This window comes from Macaca thibetana, chromosome 8 (genome assembly GCF_024542745.1).
Source record: "Macaca thibetana thibetana isolate TM-01 chromosome 8, ASM2454274v1, whole genome shotgun sequence".
Taxonomy (NCBI): Eukaryota; Metazoa; Chordata; class Mammalia; order Primates; family Cercopithecidae; genus Macaca; species Macaca thibetana.
The window spans coordinates 126,691,221-126,711,878 of NC_065585.1; positions in this window are offsets into that span (position 1 = coordinate 126,691,221).

Sequence of the window (20,658 nt, forward strand, 5' to 3'; positions counted from 1 at the left end):
TGCAAACAATTTCTCTGGTTAGAAGCTAAGTACTGATGTGAGAAGGGCTAAGTTTAGGTGTGTAAAGCAGTCAGAGAGCTTTGGATAAAATATCTCTCACGTGCAAAAGTAACTTTACTAATAATTTTCAACAGTACCTTCCCTCTAAAGGCCAAATTTCCTTAAGAATAGTTACTGTTTTCTTCCCACGTTTGATGCTCTGTAACTATAGCTACACAAAAATAACCAAATTCCCTTGTTATGTGGGTATTTTTCTGAGTTTAATTCCCAGAGGAAAATTTTTAAGAAAATGCAATATTAGGAATTTGGAATTTTTTTTTTTTTTTGAAATTTCAGATAATATTGTTGGAGCAATATAGAGTCAGCCCAATATCCCTTACCTTTTATGTCATTTCTACTGGGCATTAAGAATAACCCCCAAAATGCCCCTACTCCACAGTGAGAGCCCACACCTTGAAAGAAATATCCTTAACATTCACTATGGTCTAGATAAAAAGAAATATTCTGAAACATTAAAAATGTTTAAAACAGCGGGGATTAAGCCAAAAAGCGTTTTTTAGGAAAGCATATACCTCGGTGGATAAGTAATAAATTAGAAGTCAAGAAATCTGGACACTAGCCTTGGATTTGCTACATTTTAATTATAATGCTTTGGAAGCCACAGTCTCTAAAATAGTGGAGTTGAAATCAGTGATCACCTCTGAACTAAAATGCTCCAAGTATATCAGTAAACCATAGAAAGATACTTCATAGCATTTTTCATATATCATTTCTCTTCTGAAAATCTACAATTGGCCTATGATTGCTTTCTTCTTTCAATTTAAAATTCCATCCCCTGACCACACAGGCTAACGTCTGTAATCCCAGCACTTTGGGTGGCCAAGCTGAGCTGATCACTCAGGAGTTCGAGACCGACCTGGGCAACATGGCAAAACTCCATCTCTACAAAAAATACAAAAATTAGCCAGGCATGGTGGTGCGTGCCTATGGTCCCAGCTACTTGGCAGGCTGAAATGGGAGGATTGCTTGAAGCGGGGAAAATGAGGTTGCAGTGAGCCATCATTGAGCCGCTGCATTCTAGCCTGGGTGACAGAGCAAAACTCTTTAAAAAAAAAAAGAAAAAAAAAAAATTTCATTCCCTTATCTAATTATTTTAAGGTTCTACTGCATTTAAAATTGCAAATACATTAGTAATTTTGAAAAGTTTGAAAATGTAAAATATAAGTGTAATAGGCAGGAATGTCTTGTTTAACAAAACTTCTATTGAAATAGACTGCTTTCCTTATTTTGGTCATTGTGACTTCCAGATTCTTGACTAGTTAAAAGAGTAGCAGTTATATCTGAGATCTATATTAGGGCACATGAACCGCCCCATCTCCAGGTCCACTCAAGTCTACCAGCAGAGAGCAAGGCTGCAACCATCTTCGTCCCTCTTGGGAAAGTTGTGATCAATTTCTCAAATTGTCTCCCACCTTCGATGCTGTCTTCCTTAGGGGACAATTAACAAAGGAAACAGTGTTGGGGAAGGTATGTTCTTGTTCTGTTTTCTTCAAAGTGCTAGCCACCAGCAATCTGGAACTCAATTCCTCAGCATCCAGGGCTATGGAAACCAAGTTACCCAAGACACTGAGGGTCTGTTTTCTGTTTTGATGAGCTCTCACTCCCAACGACTGTGATCTGCCTCTCACCCTTTTTCCATTAGGCAAAGCCAAGCTGAGTCTAAGCAACATGAGGCCAGGGCATGCATCTTTTAGCCCAGTTCCTGGCACACATTAGGACCTCAATTATATTTACCAAATGAAAGGCAACATCTTGAGAAGAGGGGAAGGTAGAGGCCAACACAGGAAGGCAAGTTAGGAGACAAGAAAACACAGTGGGGCATCAGACACTAAAGAAGCTGCAAAGCAAGCAGCACATCAAACAGGAAATGCAATCAACACAGATGGGAGGCCAAAGGGAAAAAGCAAGGGATTGGCAAAGAAGGATCAGAGACAGAGTGTGGGCTGGGTAAAGTGGCTCACACCTATAATCCCAGCACTTTGGGAGGCCAAAGCAGGAGGATTATTTGAAGCCAGGAGTTCAAGGCCAGCCAGAGCACCATAGTGAGAACCTGTCTCTACAAAAATTAAAATTAAAATTAGCCAGGAGTGGTGGTGCATGCCTGTAGTCCCAGCTACTTAGGAGGCTGAGGTGGGATGATTGCTTGCACTAGGAGTTCGAGGCGCAGTGAGCTATGATCGCGCCACTGCACTCCAGCCCCTGGGTGACAAAGCAAGACCCTCTGAAAAAAGATGGGGGGAGAACAAAGTATGATCACGGAGAAGGCTTGATTCAAGAACAAATTTTGTGATTTCAAGATTCTAGCACTGAAATTATCCTGTTACATATTGTTTGGCGGTATCCTCTTGAACTAGAGCCTGAAAGCAATAGGTTTCCCCCAAGACTCTGACTCTGTCCATTCTTTTTTTTTTCTTTACTTTTCTTTCTTTCTTTCTTTCTTTCTTTCTTTCTTTCTTTCTTTCTTTCTTTCTTTCTTTCTTTCTTTCTTTCTTTCTTTCTTTCTTTCTTTTTTAGATGTAGTCTCACTCTGTCACTGGCACGATCTCGGCTCAATGCAACCTCCGCCTCTTGGGTTCAAGCAATTCTCCTGCCTCAGCCTCCTTAGTAACTGGGACTACAGGCATGCACCACCACATCCAGCTAATTTTTGTACTTTTAGTAGAGACGGGGTTTCACTATGTTGATGAAGATGGTCTCGATCTCTTGATCTGTGATCTGCCCGCCTCAGCCTCCCAAAGTGCTAGGATTACAGGCGTGAGCCACTGTGCCCAGCTGACTCTGTCCATTCTTTTGGTTCTCCGAGGAAAGTGCAGCATCATCCATAGCCAAACGTCACTGACTTGACTGGCCACACCTCCCCTTTTGTTCTTAGATCTTTCACTAGTGACAATAACCAAGCTGGCAGTTGTACACATTTAACTACCTAACTTCCAGACCAGTAACACCCTCACTTTGATTACTACATCTATCCAGTCTGTTTGACATAACTTTCAGGGACTTTGTTGATGGTGTCTCACTGTTCAATTCCTGTTGTTTAAGTCCCGCAATCCCCTGTGTCTTTTTTCTCCATTTGGTGGTAGTGACTTCTTATGTACTTGGGACACAGGCAATAGTGGAACGGACTTACTACCAGCAAAGCCTCCCACCCCAAAACAAGGAAGCTCTTTCTCAATTGTCATGTCCTATTTTCAAGTCTGATGGTGATTAAAGTTTCTATGCTCATCAAAAGGTGTCTTCTGGAGCAGAATAACCTCCTACTAACATAATGATCACCCATTACACAAGCATGACACTTTGGTAGCAAAATGTTATGGGATCTTTGGGGTGTCGTTTTCCTGTCCAGAAACTTCTGTGGCCAATGGTGCCTTTGCCTGAGTTTTGCTTGGGCCCACTGGGCTAAGCAGTATCTACTAGAGCTGGACATATGCATATCATATCTATGACCCATCAATTTCACTTTTTAGGTGAAATACTCATGAAAAAAAATGAGTACTTACGTCCATCAAAAGACTTATAAAGAAGGCCAGGCATGGTGGCTCACTCTTGTAATCCCAGCACTTTGGGAGGCCGAGGCGGGAGGATCACAACGTCAGGAGATCGAGACCACCCTGGCTAACACGGTGAAACCCCATCTCTACTAAAAATACAAAAAAATTAGCCAGACATGGTGGCGGGTGCCTGTAGTCCCAGCTACTTGGGAGACTGAGGCAGGAGAACAGCGTGAACCCCGGAGGTGGAGCTTGCAGTGAGCCGAGATCACGCCACTGTACTCCAGCCTGGGCGACAGAGCAAGACTGCGTCTCAAAAAAAAAAAAAGTCATATAGAGGAATATTCATAGTAGCATCATTTCTAATTGGCAACAAACCAGAAACTATTCATATATTCATCAACAGTGGCCTGGATTATTTAAAAATGTGGCATATTCACATAATCAAATGATATAAAGCAATTAACATTACTGAATTGCAACTACATGCAATCACTGGGATAAATTTTAAAGCAAAAGTGAGGTAAAGAAGGCAGACACAGAAGAATCAACTGTATTATTCTATTTTAAAAGCTCAACAACAACAACAAATGGATATAAATAATGTTAGCGATTAGGATGGTGGTTTCCCTAGGTGCAGGGAAGTGATCAGAAGGGAGAAAAAGGAGCTTTGGGAGTTCTGTGTCTTGATATGGGTGCCAATGATATGTGTATTTACTCTATAACTATTCATAGAGCTGTCCACTTACAATTTTTATAACATTTTTATATATGCAACACTTCAATAAAAAGTTTATATAAAAGAAAACATAGATTTTCTTCCTAATGCTCTTATACTAATGTGTTATTTACTAGAGGACTTTGCTCAGTTATGAACTCTGCAACTTAGAAGGAATGTGTAGAGCTTGAAAAGAGTTCAACTAAGAACAATAAAATTGATTGAAGAATTGGAAACTAAAGGAAAAGTTACATAAGCTTGATATAGCCTGAGGAGATTTAACCAAGGAGTATTTTAATAAATTTCTTTCACTACTTGAAGACTACTAAGAAGACACTATTAGTGATTTTTCTTATTTATTAAGGAAAAGGCCCAAAGGAACTTGGTGTTTTAAGCAAACAGTGTAGTGTTTCATCTTCTTTAACTTGCAGCATTTTCTCCTCTGAAATGTCCACATGGACAGACCCAGTAGGTATGTGGTCGTAAGGCCTAGTGCAACCAGTACGTACGCTTGTTTCTGGCTCTAACCCCAGACTGTCAGGTGTTGGATGGGGAAATTGCTTCAAGAGCAGATAACCAAATAGAAGTGCAGTCTTCAGAATGGATGGAAAGCTCAGCATAAAGAGGGAGCCATTAGAGACATCAAGAATAGCCTAAGGTTAGTCAGTGTACATACCTGCAGAAGTTTAGTGGGATGGCCGATCAGTTTCATCCCCTGCCAACTTCAGTTGATTGGTATTAGTTATCCAGAACACTGTGCTAAGCAAAATTATCAGGCCAGGCCCAGAATTCACAGAAAAAAGTAGGTGGGTATCTCTGCTAAGATTGGGCTACCAGATTGGGACTGAGTTGAGTTGTTAAGTCCACCACGGTTCTTTGGAAACGCTCTACTAAGAGAAGATAATGCAAACAACAGCAGGAATGGAAAATCTCAAAAAAATATTCAAATATTTTTGTAATATGCACGGGAACATTTAATATCTACCCTGTAATGTTATAGAAGACCGAAAAGAATTTAGAGATAGCTTAGTCTGGGAATTTTCTAATCTTTCTAAGTTTTTATTGGGGAGTGGTGGGCGTGGGGTGAGGAGGGGAGTGCTTAGTAAAAACTGTTTGTCAAAAGAAATCTTGTTTCTTAAACCCCAAAAAACAAAGTAGATAACAGCACAGTGTCTTTTGTTGAAAAGGAGGGAAATCTGGACCTTGTCCATTTAAAGGCTACTTTTCAGCTCCCACAGTGGAGCCTGAAGTACCTTTGTAGACTATTGGGGCTTAAATGTCCCTAAAATATACACTCTTTCAATTTTTACTGACGAGGAAACTGAGAGGTTGCCAGGTTAAAGAATTTTCTCTGAGTTATACTGCCAGAAATTGAGCCTAGATATTCTGCCCTACATCTAGATAGTTCCTGTATTAGAATCATCAGAAACTGAGAGAATTTAAAACAGTTTTTCTTAAGGCACACTAATTTGCAAGGAATAGAAAAGCAATTACATTAGCTCGAGTAAAAGACATATTTTAAGGATAAAATTGTATAGAATCCAGAGAAAAGTGGTACTATGAGGTGTCAGGAGGCGTGTTAACCAGGTCAGCTCTAGGGACCTACATCACAAGAGCTCAAGGCCATTCATTCTAGCACACTGCTGTGAGCATGACTTGGCTACTAATTCCACAAGTCTCTATGAATCTTAATGCAAATTCTAAAGAGAAAGCATTAGCTTGGTATGGCCTATAAACGTTTTCTTCCTTTGTTAGTTTTTCACTCCTAGGCCAGCCAGCTGTGTCTGGGAGGAAAGGTGTGGAGTCATACGGAGATGCAGTTTCTGGGAAAGGGAGAACAACTTCCCTTAGAAGGCCCTGTGGACAGGTACCAGTGGTGTGCTGGTAAAGTGTTAACAATGGGTTCTGGGCTAGAAGAGGTGGGGAGTCCCAACTTGTAGTGTTTTCAGATTTCCATGGCATAAATACTCCCACCATGGTGATTTCAGGCTACCAGTATGACATTACTGATTGCACAGTTGGGAAGAGATGCATGGCAGCATATTATCATGTATAATTTCCACGATCTACATCATATAAAAGACAAAATAGATAATGGTAAAGTAAAAGTGATGTTTTTAGTACTTATTACATTTTATAATATATTTATCAAATAAATATAAATTATATTAAGTTTAATATAATTATCTAATTGTAAGTTTACATAATTTAATTTTTAATAACGTCTCTAACAACTGGCTCAAAAACTCCTGAAAATTTAACAATCAGCTCTAGTGAGTTAGTGCAAGTTGGCTCCAGTCCACCAATACGGTATTTAAAGATCACCATCTCTACCTGAGTTTGGAGGCTCTTGAAGACTGCTTCTGACATAAGAAAAGGACGGGGTGAGTGGGACATATGACTAAGCCAAAAAAGATTAGGATTAAGAATTTGCGTTTATGGAAGGATCACTTGCACCCAGGAGTTCAAGGTTACAGTGAGCTACATTCACATCACTGCACTCCAGCCTGAGTGGCAGAGTGAGACTCTGTCTCCAAAAAAGAGTAAAGAAAAAAAAAAATACGCCAGACACAGTGGCTCACACTTGTAATCCCAGCACTTGGGGAGGCCGAAGCAGGGAGATTGCTTGGGCCCAGGAGTTTGAGACCAGCCTGGGCAACATGGTGAAACCTGGTCTCTTAAAAAAAAAAAAAAAAAAAAAAAAAAAATTGGCAGGGCATGGTAGTGTGTCCCTGTAGTCCTAGCTACTCCAGAGGATAAGGCCAAAGGATCCCTTGAACCTGGGAGGCAGAGCCTGCAGTGAGCCAATATTGTGTCAATACACTCCAATGTTGGCAACAGAGCCAGACCCTGTCTTAAAAAATAAAAAATAAATACAAATAAAAGTAATAAAGAATTTACCACTAGCCACAAAGGGCAAAATGAATTTAGCCATCCTTTAATGAAGAGGAGGGAAACAATCCTTCTTACCCTCCCATGACTGTTAATTGGTTTCAATCAATGTATATGCAGATACTACTATGGAATTATTTCTATTCTCTCAAATTAATTATATTTGTTGTTCCAAAGACTTGGAATTAAGGAATCATCTCAGTCTGTAGATACTGGACAGGTACAACTAACTACTCAGATGAGGTAGAAATTATTCTTGAGCTGAGTTTGTAGGTATTCAGTTAAAAAGGTATGCTTTTAACAGCTGATATCCAATAGGGAGCAGCTCTCATTTGATATTGCCAGGTAATTAAGTCTTGCTTTAGGTTAAGGTCAATTTTTAGGCTTGATCAAAATATATTATTTCAAATTCACAAGTATAAAATACATCTAATCAATTCTTAAATTTATTATACTTAAATTTCATATTTTGTCCACATGAAGGTATTCATTCTAAAGCCAAAGTAATTACTGAGTGTTTAGGTCACTATGCAATATATTTTTCTGTTAAAATAAATTAGTTTGCCTCAAACACTAGATATTGATCTAAAAGCACAGTCTGAAAATATGGGTGTTCATAAATTCCTTGGCAACTGAAGCGTATCAAAACCCTTGCTCTTCAAAAATGATTGCAATTCTTTTTTCACGATGATCTCAAATCTTATGCTCAGGAACCTGCAAACCTCGGACCACCACATCAAGGGAAATGAAGTAAAACTTTCACTTGATGACAAGACTTTGTAGAAAACCACTAAATTAGCTACACTAACATCATCACACAGGTGCACGGGTCTCCTTGAACAAAGTATTTCAGAGTAAGATGGCCTGTTCCTCCATCATTCCAGTGTTATACTGGGAAACCAGGTTTCATTAGGATTTCATTGTGTGTAGCATTTGTTTCAGGGCATAGGCTTTGATCAAAATCTATGTAATGAAGACCTATACTCCGTGATATCTAGAATTAATCAGTGAACTAAGTCTATGGCTAAACACAAATGTTACACTGATTTACTTATTAAACAAACACCTATTTGCCTGTGAAGAGTTTGTCTCTGAAAGTGAATTTTAAATATAGAGGAACACCAAGCAATAATAAAAGCAGTGTATAAAACTCGAGGTTATTATCCAAATCAGGTGCTTTTTTAAACTGAGAATTAACCAAATGAAGAAGGAAGAGCTGAAAGATGTACTAACAGAACACTTCATCACTTTAAGTCCTACGAAAGTAGAAACACACGAGAAATGAATTTCAGCATATGATGTGAAGGCTCCTTTGTTCTCACTTCCAGTCTGTATATTAAAATTAACTTTTCTTCTAATCTTTCTTCAATAATTAGGAAGGACTGAGATGACAGTCAACCGGAAAGGGCAACCGGGCAGTTGGAGATGTGAAACTATGGCCTTGGGAGAGAGGTGTTAAAGGTGGTAACTGACTACTGCATGGAGCCCTGTATTGGAATTTAAATGAGTTTCAAATGTGAGATTAGTAAAAAGGAAAAAAGCTTTGAAAGTTCACATACGCAGTAAACGGATTATGTTGCAGTCAAAAATTTATAAATTACATAGCGCTTATATCACAATGAGTAGGAACTTGCAGATATATCTATAGAAATACGTGTTAGGATTAAGGGAACTTCGGAAATTGGAAAGTCAGGTATCTATAAAAGTATTTTATCTGGATATGTATTTTGATAAAATCGGTCAAATATAAAATCAATATAGAAGTCCCATAATTTGAACCCTCCTTATCTTCTTTAAAGCTCTGATTTTAAGGGAAGGAGAATTTAAATAATTTGAAGGGACAGGCTTGTGAAAATTAGTCTGCAAAGCAAAGTTATTGAATTATCTCTTCCTATTAAATTTTGCCTTCAAATTCCCTTCACAGAATGTTAGACTGAATGGAACCACAGAGATAATCGAATCTAAGGACCGTGTTTTAGGGAGGAGGAAACAAGAATGAATCACATCTTACCAGGGGAAATGTCCTGATCTGTTTCCTGTCTGTTTCCCATCCTTTTTCTGGCACTCTCTAACAGAACTTCTTCCAAAATGCCTCACCTTTCCCAAGACTGGGTTAGCACATGTTGCTGCCTATGTTTTATTTATTTATTTATTTACCTTATTTTAAGTTCAGGGGCACATGTGCAGGTTTGTTACATAGGTAAATTTGTGTCTTGGAGGTTTGTTGTGCAGATTATTTCATCACCCAGGTATTAAGCCTAGTACCCATTAGTTATTTTTCCTGATCCACTCCCTTGATAGGCCCCAGTGTGTGTTGTTCCTCTCAATGTGCCCATGTGTTCTCATTATTTAGCTCCTACTTATAAGTGAGAACATGTAGTATTTGATTTTGTGTTCCTGCATTAGTTTGCTAATGATAATGGCCTCCACCTACATCAGTTTCCCTCTGCAAAGGACATGATCTCATTGGTTTTATGGCTGCATAGTATTCCATGGTGTATATGTACCACATTTTCTTTATCCAGTCTATCATTGATGGGGGAAAAGTTTTGCAAACTGTGTACCCAACAAAGGCCTCATATACAGCATTTATAAGGAACTTAAGCAAATTTACAAGAAAAAAACAACCACATTAAAAAGAAGACATGGGCCGGGCACAGTGGCTCACACCTGTAATCCCAGCACTTTGGGAGACGCAGGCAGGTGGATCACCTGAGGTCGGGAGTTTGAGATCACCCTGGCCAACATGGTGAAACCCCGTCTCTACTAAAAATACAAAAATTACCTGGGCCTGGTGGTGCATGCCTGCTATCCCAGCTACTCGGGAGGCTGGGGCCGGAGAATTGCTTGAACCCGGGAGACAGAGATTGCAGTGAGCCGAGATAGTGCCATTGCACTCCAGCCTGGGTGACAAGAGCAAAACTCCGTCTCAAAATAAATAAATAAATAAATAAATTAAAATAATAAATAAATAAATAAATAAAAAAGAAGACATACGGCCAGGTGTGGTGGCTCATGCCTGTAATCTCAGCATTTTAGGAGTCCAAGGCTCGTGGATGACCTGAGGTCAGGAGTTCGGGACCAGCCTGGCCAACATGGCGAAATCCCGTCTCTACTGAAAATACCAAAGTTAGCCGGGTGTGATGGTGGGCTCCTGTAATTCCAGCTATCGGGAGGCTGAGGCAGGAGAATCGCTTGAACCCAGGAGGCAGAGGTAGCGGTGAGCCGAGACCGTGCCATTGCACTCCAGCCTGGGCAACAAGAGTGAAACTCCACTTAAAAATTAAAAAAAAAAAAAAAAAAAAAGAAAGAAAGAAAGAAAGAAAGAAACGAAAAGAAAGAAAGAAAAGACAAAGACGTAAATGCAACCAACAACCATACGAAAAAAAACTTAACGTCAGTGATCATTAGAGAAATGCGAACCAAAACCACAGTGAGACACCATCTCACACCAGTCAGAATGGCTATTATTAAAAAGTCAAAATAGATGCTGGTGAGGTTGTGGAGAAAAAGGAACACTTATACACTGTTGGTGTGAGTGTGAGTTAGTTTGTGGAAGACAGTGTGGCAATTCCTCAAAGACATAAAAACAGAAATACTGTTAGACCCAGCAAGCTCATTACTGGGTATATACCCAAAGGAATGGAAACTGTTTCATTATAAACACATGTGTATGAATAGTTCACTGCAGCATTATTTGCAACAGCTGCTACCTACTTTTAATAAAGCACCTTGAACTCCCCCAGTCATAGCACTACAACTAGAATGTAATGTGCTCCTTTACTTGCTTGTCTCCACCAACTGGACTATAAGCTTCAGGAGGACAGAAATCATATTTGCCTTTTAACGAACACAAACATTCCCTATTGTGTAGCACGAACTTACATATTTTTTGGATGAATGACAAATACAGCATTTGTTTTTGTAAAATTACTGAGAATCCATGCAAATTTAACCTGAATAGAAGTTCTTTCTTCAGGATAATAGAGCTGTGGATTGAATTATTGTTCAAAATTCAGAAACCCAAGTCAATCATCTATTAGATCAAAATAAGATTGTCCTGAAAAATACATCTTTATTGTAATCCCTCATTAGAAATACTTACCATGTATTATATGTGTAACTTTAAGGAAATAATAGCAGATCTGAGTTTACTGAAGTCAATCATAAAAGGCTGCTGTCTGAATCTTTCATCTCTTATTTTAAAAAATTCAGAGGTTATTTGTTGATGTGACTGTGTATTTTTGTTGCTGATTCTGATAAAATGCAGTTTTATAGGTGATGCAGTTTTCAAAGAAGAGCTTCTCTTTTTACTTGTTTTGCATGACAGCAAACTACTCCAAATCCAGTTCCTTGCCATTTCATTTACTTGACTCAGCTCCTTGTCCTTAAACTCGTTTCACAATTTCATTGCCAGCTAGAAACTTATAGCCTTGTTCGCAGGAAGAGCTTGAGTCAAATATTTTCAGCGTCAACACTTTCGCGGTATCCTGACAGCTGTACAGTATCTGCTGAGCCGCTTTTTATTCCTCCTCAAGACTTTGACATGTTCACAATTTTTCTGTGATTTTTATCTTCACTAACGACCTACTCATGATAGTTGTGCTCTTTCTTTTTTTCATTTTTGGAAGTGAGACTTGAATGAAGACTTTACCAACAGTGTGATTGGAAGCTGGAGAAATGAAACTTGGAAGCACTCATTCCTGCGTATCAAGGTTCCTCTTGGCTTTATCAAGGGTTTGGCAGCGTATGTGACCACATCGTCCTCTAGTGGCTGACCCCATGAGAGGCCGGTGGCCACTCCCGTTCTGTGGCAGAGAATGTCCTTTCAGGGCATGGCTTTATGACTAGAGGTTGTTATTTTTAAGGTAAAGGATATTTTTCTTAGTAAGCACCTGTTTTCTAACGATCAAGTTACATTTTATGTCTTGAAACAAACATCCGATAACTTAGAACTATCCTTAGTTGGAGGAAACATAAAAATTAATTCAAGAAATCGAAGCAAATATTTCAGATATCTGAAACAGTCTTAAGGAGCATATTGATCAATCAACAGATACTTATCAGGCATGTAAAATATGCCAGGCACTGTTGTAGCTGCTTGATGTACATTAAAAAACAAAATAGACAAAGATCCCTGCCTGCATGGAGCTTCATTCTAGTATGAGGACTTCACGAATGAATGTGAGTTTCTCCCAGGCTATCCTCAAATCAGACTTCTTCTAAATGTGACATATTTCAATAATCATATTCTGTGTTCTGTAAACCGTATTCCGAATATTCAGTAATGTAATTGTTTTTGTCTTACCTGCTCCACACCCCCTTCAGGGCAAGTAGGAAGTGACTGGCAACACATCACATATTAAGCTGGTGACAACACATTGCATATTAATCACATATTAATAATCATGTATTAATCACATATCAATCATGCCTTGTCGTTCAGAAGTGTTACTCAGCTCCCATCCACTAGTGTTTCTTATTCCAGAGTGATCATTATAGAAATCTATTTATGTCTTCTAAAATGGTGTGCCAAAATTTAAGAAACGCCCTTTTTAGTCCTTTCTCTATTTCTCTTCTCCCAGTTCACTTCCCTATAAGGGATGGAGGTTTATTTCTGCTCCTCCAGCAGTCATTTGGGTAAACTCTGGAGGGGCAGTTCTTGCCTAAGGCTAGATTTCAGTTCAGTATAAACAGAATTAATTACCTCAGGCCTCTAGTTAGGACACAGAAATGGGTAAACAAGGCTTTAGTTGCTCCCATCACTTTGCTTGAGAGAATGAAATTTCAATGTAGTTTAATAAATCATCATGCCATTTTCTGACTTTAAAAGAGAATGTAATTAATCTATATTTTTGATCTTACCATAGATTAAACATTTGTATCTCCATTCCTGTAATGGTATTTTTTTTTTTAATTTCTAGCGAATTCTAAGGAGAGACAATGAACAAATACATTAATTACATAAATCTACTGACTTCTTAAATTTTATGATTTTATATATATATGTGTGTGTATGTGTGTGTATATATATATGTGTGTGTGTATATATATATATGTGTGTGTGTGTGTGTGTGTATATATATATATATATATATTTTTTTTTTTTTTTTTTTTTTTGAGACAGAATCTCACTCTGTGGCCCAGGCTGGAGTGCAGTGGTGCGATGATCTCTGCTCACTGCAGCCTCAACCTCCTGGGCTCAAGCTATCCTCCCACCTCATCCACCCAAGTAGCTGGGACCACAGGCGTGCGCCACCACGGCCAGGTAAGTTTTGTATTTTGTAGAGATGGGATTTCATCTTGTTGCTCAGGCTTGTCTTGAATTCCTGGGCTAAAGAGATCCTCCCACCTCGACCTCCCAAAGGATTGGGATTACAGGCATGAGCAACCATACCTCACCATGAATAGATTCTTTATAAGAGTACAATTTTAAAAAATCAGAATTTTGATGGCAATTTTATACCCTTGGAAAGGCAATTTACCTGATTAAAAAAGTTTTTTAACCTCCACAAAACTGCCAGAGCTGAATGTTGATTATTTAATTTTTAAATTCTTATAATAAAAATACTCCTCTCACGTTTACATTGCCATTATCTTTTACAATAATGCCGCACATTTAATTTAAAATACTGTTTATTTGAAAATGGAAAAACTAAGAACAAAGAGGCTTAATAGCATTTGTGGATACATTCATAATAAGTAAGTAATAAAGGAATGGAAAAATGCCATCTATAATTACTTTTCTTGCCCCATTGTTCAGTTGTTGATTCTGGGAACAATCAAGTATAGTAATGCATGTGAACAGTGATGTCAATTTGAACCACATTTTTTTAGGTATACTTCATTTGCTCTAGAGAATCAATGTATATTACTATTTGGAAATTTGCAGCATAATTTGGTGAGAACAGCATTGAAATTGGATGTGAAACATTTTAATTTCAATTATGATTTTCCCATTAACTAGGTGAGATTAATCTGAAAGCCATCTTCCTCATCTGTAAAATGAAGGTGTTTGGTTAAGGTGATCTGGCAAGTTTCTTTTATACAGTGAAAAAAATATAAAATACTTACACCATATAATTTTATAATATATTTAAATGATAATAACAGAAGATTGTATGTAACACTAATGAATGAATGTATAGGAATATGTAACACTAATGAATGTATTTAGCCAGGTGCTGTAAAATAGGCCACTTCCGAAATAGCTTGTTTATTTTAGAAGTATATTTAATTCCTTCATATCCATCTCAAAATGCTATTTTAACATTTAACATTTCACTGTAGGAAGCATAAAAATTATTTTTTTGTGCTCCAAATAAAGAGCATTGTTAATTTTGATGATGCTATAATTCCACAAATCATTTTTACTTTTTTGCTTCCTGGAGCAGAACAATGGAATTTTAAGTGGGTTAAAACCCAGGGAAAATTGATAATGACTATCACCATTAAAATGATAACTTAAATGTTGTAGCACTAATGGATTTTCATACCCATTTATCCATATAATTTCTATATCACGTTTGCAAGTTGGATAGACCACGTGTTGTTATCCTAATTTTAGAGGAAAAAAACTGATTTCCAAGAAGGTGGTGCAATTTTCCCAAGGTCTCTTAACTAGTGAGTATCAATATTCTGCTTATACTTAGCAAGGTGAGAAGGGAAAAATAATACAAGGTAACAAAATTGAATTATGTGTTATTAGTCTTTCCTGTTCTTTGTGGGGGATAAAATGCTCTGGATTACAGTAGCTGCCTTTCCTAAAATAAGCAAATAATAACCAAGATGTTCAATTTGTGCCAAATTTTCATTCTGCTTGAATGTGATCCCTCAAATTATATGACCTCATGGTCAATTAATATTCCTCTTTTCATGTGTACTGAATACTTCCCATGGAAAATACCCAGCCTGTTCTGGTTAAGGTGTGGGATTTTGTGTGGATTGCAGATGTTCTATGCAAGTCGTTCAAATTCAGGAACTCTGATTTATCACAATTATCTTAAATAATACCTGTTGAAGTTAGATTTTTCTCTCCTATATGAAAGAGCATCTAATATCTAAGTTATGACTTTAAAAATGTACATAAAACTTTTGACATACTTCCATATTTACAGAAAAGTTACAAGAATAGTACAAAGAACTCCACATACCCTTTACTCAAATTCTTCAATTGTTAACCTTTTCTTTTCTCTTCTCTCCTCTTCTCTCCTCTCCTCTCCTCTCCTCTCCTCTCCTCTCCTCTCCTCTCCTCTCCTGTCCTCTCCTCTCCTCTTCTCTTCTTTTTTAAAGTTAGGATCTTGCTATGTCTCCCAGGTGAGAGTGCAGTGGCACAATCATAGCTCACTGCAGGCTTGCACCCCTGGGCTCAAGTGATCCTTCCGCCTCAGCCTCCAAGTCCTGGCTAACATTTTTTTAAAATTAACTTTTGTAGAGACAAGGCAACCCATGTCACTCAGGTTGGTTTAAAATTCCAGGCCTCAAGTGATCCTCACACCTTGGCCTCCCAAATTGCTGGAATTATAGGCATGAATCACTACACTCAGCCGATTGTTAACATTTCACTCCATCAGCTTGATCGTTTGCTCTCTCTGTCTCTTGTTCTGTAAGCTTATATATATATTTATTTAAATTCAAATAAATATACATTTATAAATATTTATATATTTATATTTAAATAAATATGTATATATAGTTTCTGAATGATACAAGAATAATTCTGCAGATATAATGCTTCTTTATCCATAAGTCTTATTTTGTATTTCTTAAGACTTTGCCTTATGTAACCACAGTTCAATTATCAAAATTTGGAATTTTAACAACGGTATAATACTATTTTCTTTTTTTTGACTTTTAGGTTCAAGGGCACAGGTGCAAGTTTGTTATACAGGTAAATGGTATGTCGTGGGGATTTGAGGTACAGATTATTTCGTCACCCAAGTAGGTAGTTTTTTGATCCTCTCCTTCCTCCTAATCTTCGCCCTCAAGTAGGTCCCTGTGTCTGTTCTTCCCTTCTTTGTGTCCCTGTGTACCCAATAAAAAGCTCCCACTTATAAGTGGGAACATTCAGTATTTGGTTTACTGTTCCTGCACTAGTTTAGGATTAAGGCTTTCTGCTCCATCAATGTTGCTGCAAAAGACATGATCTCATTCTGTTTTATGGCTGCTAGTATTCCATTGTGTGTATATACCATCTTTTCTTTTTTCAGTCTATCACTGATGGCCATTTAGGTTGATTCCATTACTTTGCTATTATGAATAGTGCTACAATGGACATACACGTGCATGTGTCTTTATGTTAGAAATATTTATATTCCTTTGGCTATATAACCAATAATGGGATTGCTGGGTCTAATGGCAGTTCTGTTTTAAGGTTTTTGAGAAATTGCCACACTGCTTTCCACAATGGCTGAACTAATTTACATTCCCACCAGCAATGTATAAGTATTCCCTTTCCTCCACAACCTTGCCAGCATCTGTTATTTTTCTTACCTTTCAATAACAGCCATTGTGACTGGTGTGAGATGGTATCTCATTGTAGTTTTGAGTTGCATTTCTCTAATGATTAGTGATGCTGAGTATTTTTTCACGTGTTTATTGGCCACATGTATGTCTTCTTTTGAAAAGTGTTCATATCTTTTGCTCACTTTTTTTTTTTTTTTTTGGAGATGGAGTCTTGCTCTGTCACACAGGTTGGAGTGCAGTGGTGTGATCTTGGCTCGCTACAACCTCCGCCTTCCAGGTTCAAGTAATTCTCCTGCCTCAGCCTCCTGAGTAGCTGGGATTACAGGCACATGCCACCACACCCAGCTAATTTTTGTATTTTTAGTAGAGATGGGGTTTCACCATGTTGGCCAGGATGGTCTCGATCTCTTGACCTCGTGATCTGCCCACCTGGGCCTCCCAAAGTGCTGGGATTAGATTACAGGCATGAGCCACCGTGCCCATCCTTTTTGCTCACTTTTTAATGGGGTTTTTGTTTTTTTGCTTAATTTAAGTTCCTTATAGATTCTGGATATTAGACCTTTGTGGGATGGATAGGTTGCAAGTGTTTAATCTTGTTCTCCAGGTTGTCCGTCCACTCTGTTGGTAGATTCTTTTCCTGTACAGAGGCTTTTTAATTAGGTCTCATTTGTCAGTTTTTCTTTCTGTTGCAATTGCTTTTGGCATCTTCATCATGAAATCTTTGTCAGGTCCTATGTCTAGAATGGTATTTCCTAGGTTATCTCTAGGGTTTTTATAGTTTCAGGTTTTACATTTAAGTCTTTGATCCATCTTGAGCTGACTTTTGTATATGGTGTAAGGAAGCAGTCCAGTTTTAATCTTCTGCATATGGCTAGTGAATTATTGCAGCACCATTTATTAGTACTATTTTCAAATTCACACTCCACATTCAAATGTTGCCAGTTGTTTCAATAATGTTCTCTGTCATTGTTACTGTTATTTTTTGGTTCAGGCTCCATACCAAGACCATCTGTCACATTGAGTTTTCATGTCTCTTTAGTTGCTTTTTTATTTTTTAATTGTTTGAGACAGACTCTCGCTCTGTCACCCAGGCTGGAGTACAGTGACTCCATCTTGTCTCACTGCAACCTCTGCTTCCCAGATTCAAGCGATTCTCCTGCCTTGGCTTCTTGAGTAGCTGAGATTACAAGCGTGCACCATCATGTCTGGCTAATTTTTGTGTTTTTATTAAAGACGGGGTTTCACCATGTTGGCCAGGCTGCTCTCGAACTCCTGGCCTCACGTGATCTGCCCACCTCGGCTTCCCAAAGTGCTGGGATTACGGGCATGAGCCACCGTGCCTGGCCTGTAGTCTCCTAAAGAGACTTTTGACATTTTGGAAGAGCACAGCCAGTTGAAGAATGTCTCTCATTTGGGGTTTATCTGATGTTTCCTCATGATTGGATTCAGATTATGCGTTTTTGATAGTAACAACATGTAAGTGACATTGTACTCTTCTTAGAGTATGAAGAGGCATATGGGGTTGGCTTGTCCCGTTACTGTTACTCACTTTTATCACGTGGTTAAGATAGTACTGTACTCACTAGATTAATTCACTATAAAGTTGTTCTTTTCTCTTTGTAATATTCTTCTTTATCAAACTTTTATCCACAAGTTTTAGCATGCACTGATGTTTTCATCTGGACCAGCAATGACCCTAGGATGGATGCAAAGTGGTCATTTTTCTAATTCCATCATTCTTTCGCTATATATTAGTTGATATTCTGCCACGAGAAAAAGTTTTCCCTTCTCCCTTATTGTTTGATTGGTAGTTTGTGTACTTAAACAGTGGCACTCAAATGTTCTTATTTATTTCATAAATAACTTGTTCCTATAATTATTTATTTTGATGCTCAAATTGTCCCAGATTTGGCTTATGTCCCCTGGACATGTCCTTATTCTTTTTTTTTTTTCAGTACTTCCTTGCCTTCTGGCACATAAAATAATGCCCCAGTCCTGGAACCAGACATTTCTCCAAGGTTCCATTGATCATTTTAGTAGGAGATTGAATTGAGAAACCAAGGCTTACATGTCACATATGCTCATTGACTTGGGATATGTTTGCTTCTAGGCCCTTTTAGTGGACAGGGCTAAGGTATGTACATACACATGCACATACACACACACAGGCACCAAGTATTAATACTGATAGTAGCGATTCCAATTTCACACTACAAGGTTCATTCCAATCTTCCTTCTTTTCATATTAGAACTCTATTGTTTAATAATGAAACCCCTAGTTCTCATTATCTTCAATATATTTATTCATTTGTTCAATCCTACAATACACTACTCTAACCCCTGCTGCTGAGGAAAACAATCTTTCTCATTGAAGTCCGAGATTTGTTTATGTAGTTTTTCTTTAGACCTTGATTATATCATCAAAAGACAGAATTTGATAGTTACTTGAATTTCTTTCTTTCTTTTTTTTTTTAAATATGTTATTCATCCCTTCTTTGTGGTTATATTACTCACTTTAATAGTTAGGTTCGGCCGGGCGTGGTGGCTCACGCCTGTAATCCCAGCACTTTGGGAGGCCGAGACGGGCGGATCACGAGGTCAGGAGATCGAGAGACGATCCCGGCTAACACGGTGAAACCCCGTCTCTACTAAAAAATACAAAAAAATAGCCGGGCGAGGTGGCGGGCGCCTGTAGTCCCAGCTACTCCGGAGGCTGAGGCAGGAGAATGGCGTGAACCCGGGAGGCGGAGCTTGCAGTGAGCCGAGATCCGGCCACTGCACTCCAGCCTGGGCGACAGAGTGAGACTCCGTCTCAAAAAAAAAAAAAAAAAAAAAAAAAAAAAAAAAAAAAAAAAAAGTTAGGTTCATTTGTTCCTGCTTTTATTCCATCCCCACTTCTCTCTCATTTTTTATTTTACTTTTTTAAAAATGTAAAACATTAACGTTTCTCCAAAAGTCAAAACTCTATAAAAAGTTCTCAGACCAGTGTCACCCATCCATCCCTTCCACTCCATTCATATCCATCCCCTGGTAACCAAGTAACCAGGTAACCAAGTTCATTAGTTTTTGGTTTATCCATTCTGTGTTTATTTTTTAGAATAAATAATCATATACATGTAGACTTTTCTCATTTGTTTTCTTTCTTACAGAAAAGGCAGACACAATATATATTCTTTGCTATTTTCACTTAACGGTATATCCTGAGAATATTCCATGATCATTCATAGAGCTCTTTCTCAGCTGTATAGTGCTCCACTGTGTGAATGTACCATAATTTATTCAGTTTCCTATGTATGGAAATTTATGTGGTTGCTAATATTTTATAATTATAAATAATGAATAATGTGTAAATATACTCTTATTTTATTGGGGGTGTAAATCATGACTATTAAATCAGCTCTATTTCTTTTTCTCAAATTGAACACATGTAGCAGCATCAAAAGGTATGAACTCCTCATGTGTAAAAACAAAGGTTCATGAGAATATATCATCCGAAAACCTATATAGGGATTATATAGTCTGGAAAACTCTAACTACATTTTGTGGAAGTAGAAGTTGTACCACGTATTTGTATAACAGCAAGGCAAGTGTGGTCTCTAGGAAGCATAGGTAAAGTTGATTAGATTGCAGTGTATACTTAAAAGTTGAATAATGCACTCTTGTAAAACACTCTTCAAAATTATTTAACTTCCCATGATATCATCACGGCATGTGCAAAAAAAAAAAAAAAATCTTTAGTGTTATCTTTTCCTGTCACATGACTAGTGCAAACAAAAGAAATCCTTATCTTTTTGTTTCTAGTCTGGTCCTTTATAAAACGGCATTAAGCACCATTCAAAACTTACACATTAAAGGTTTGGTTTGGGAAAAAAAGATTTATTTTGTATTTCAGACCAATTATATTTGTTAAGTTATAAAGCAAAAATTTTCACAACAACTAAAGTTTTCTAGTATGTTCTATGCATAGAAAACTATAGCTTTAAAACCATTTTCCTATATGTTTTTACATTTAAGTCTCACAGCAACTGTAGGCAT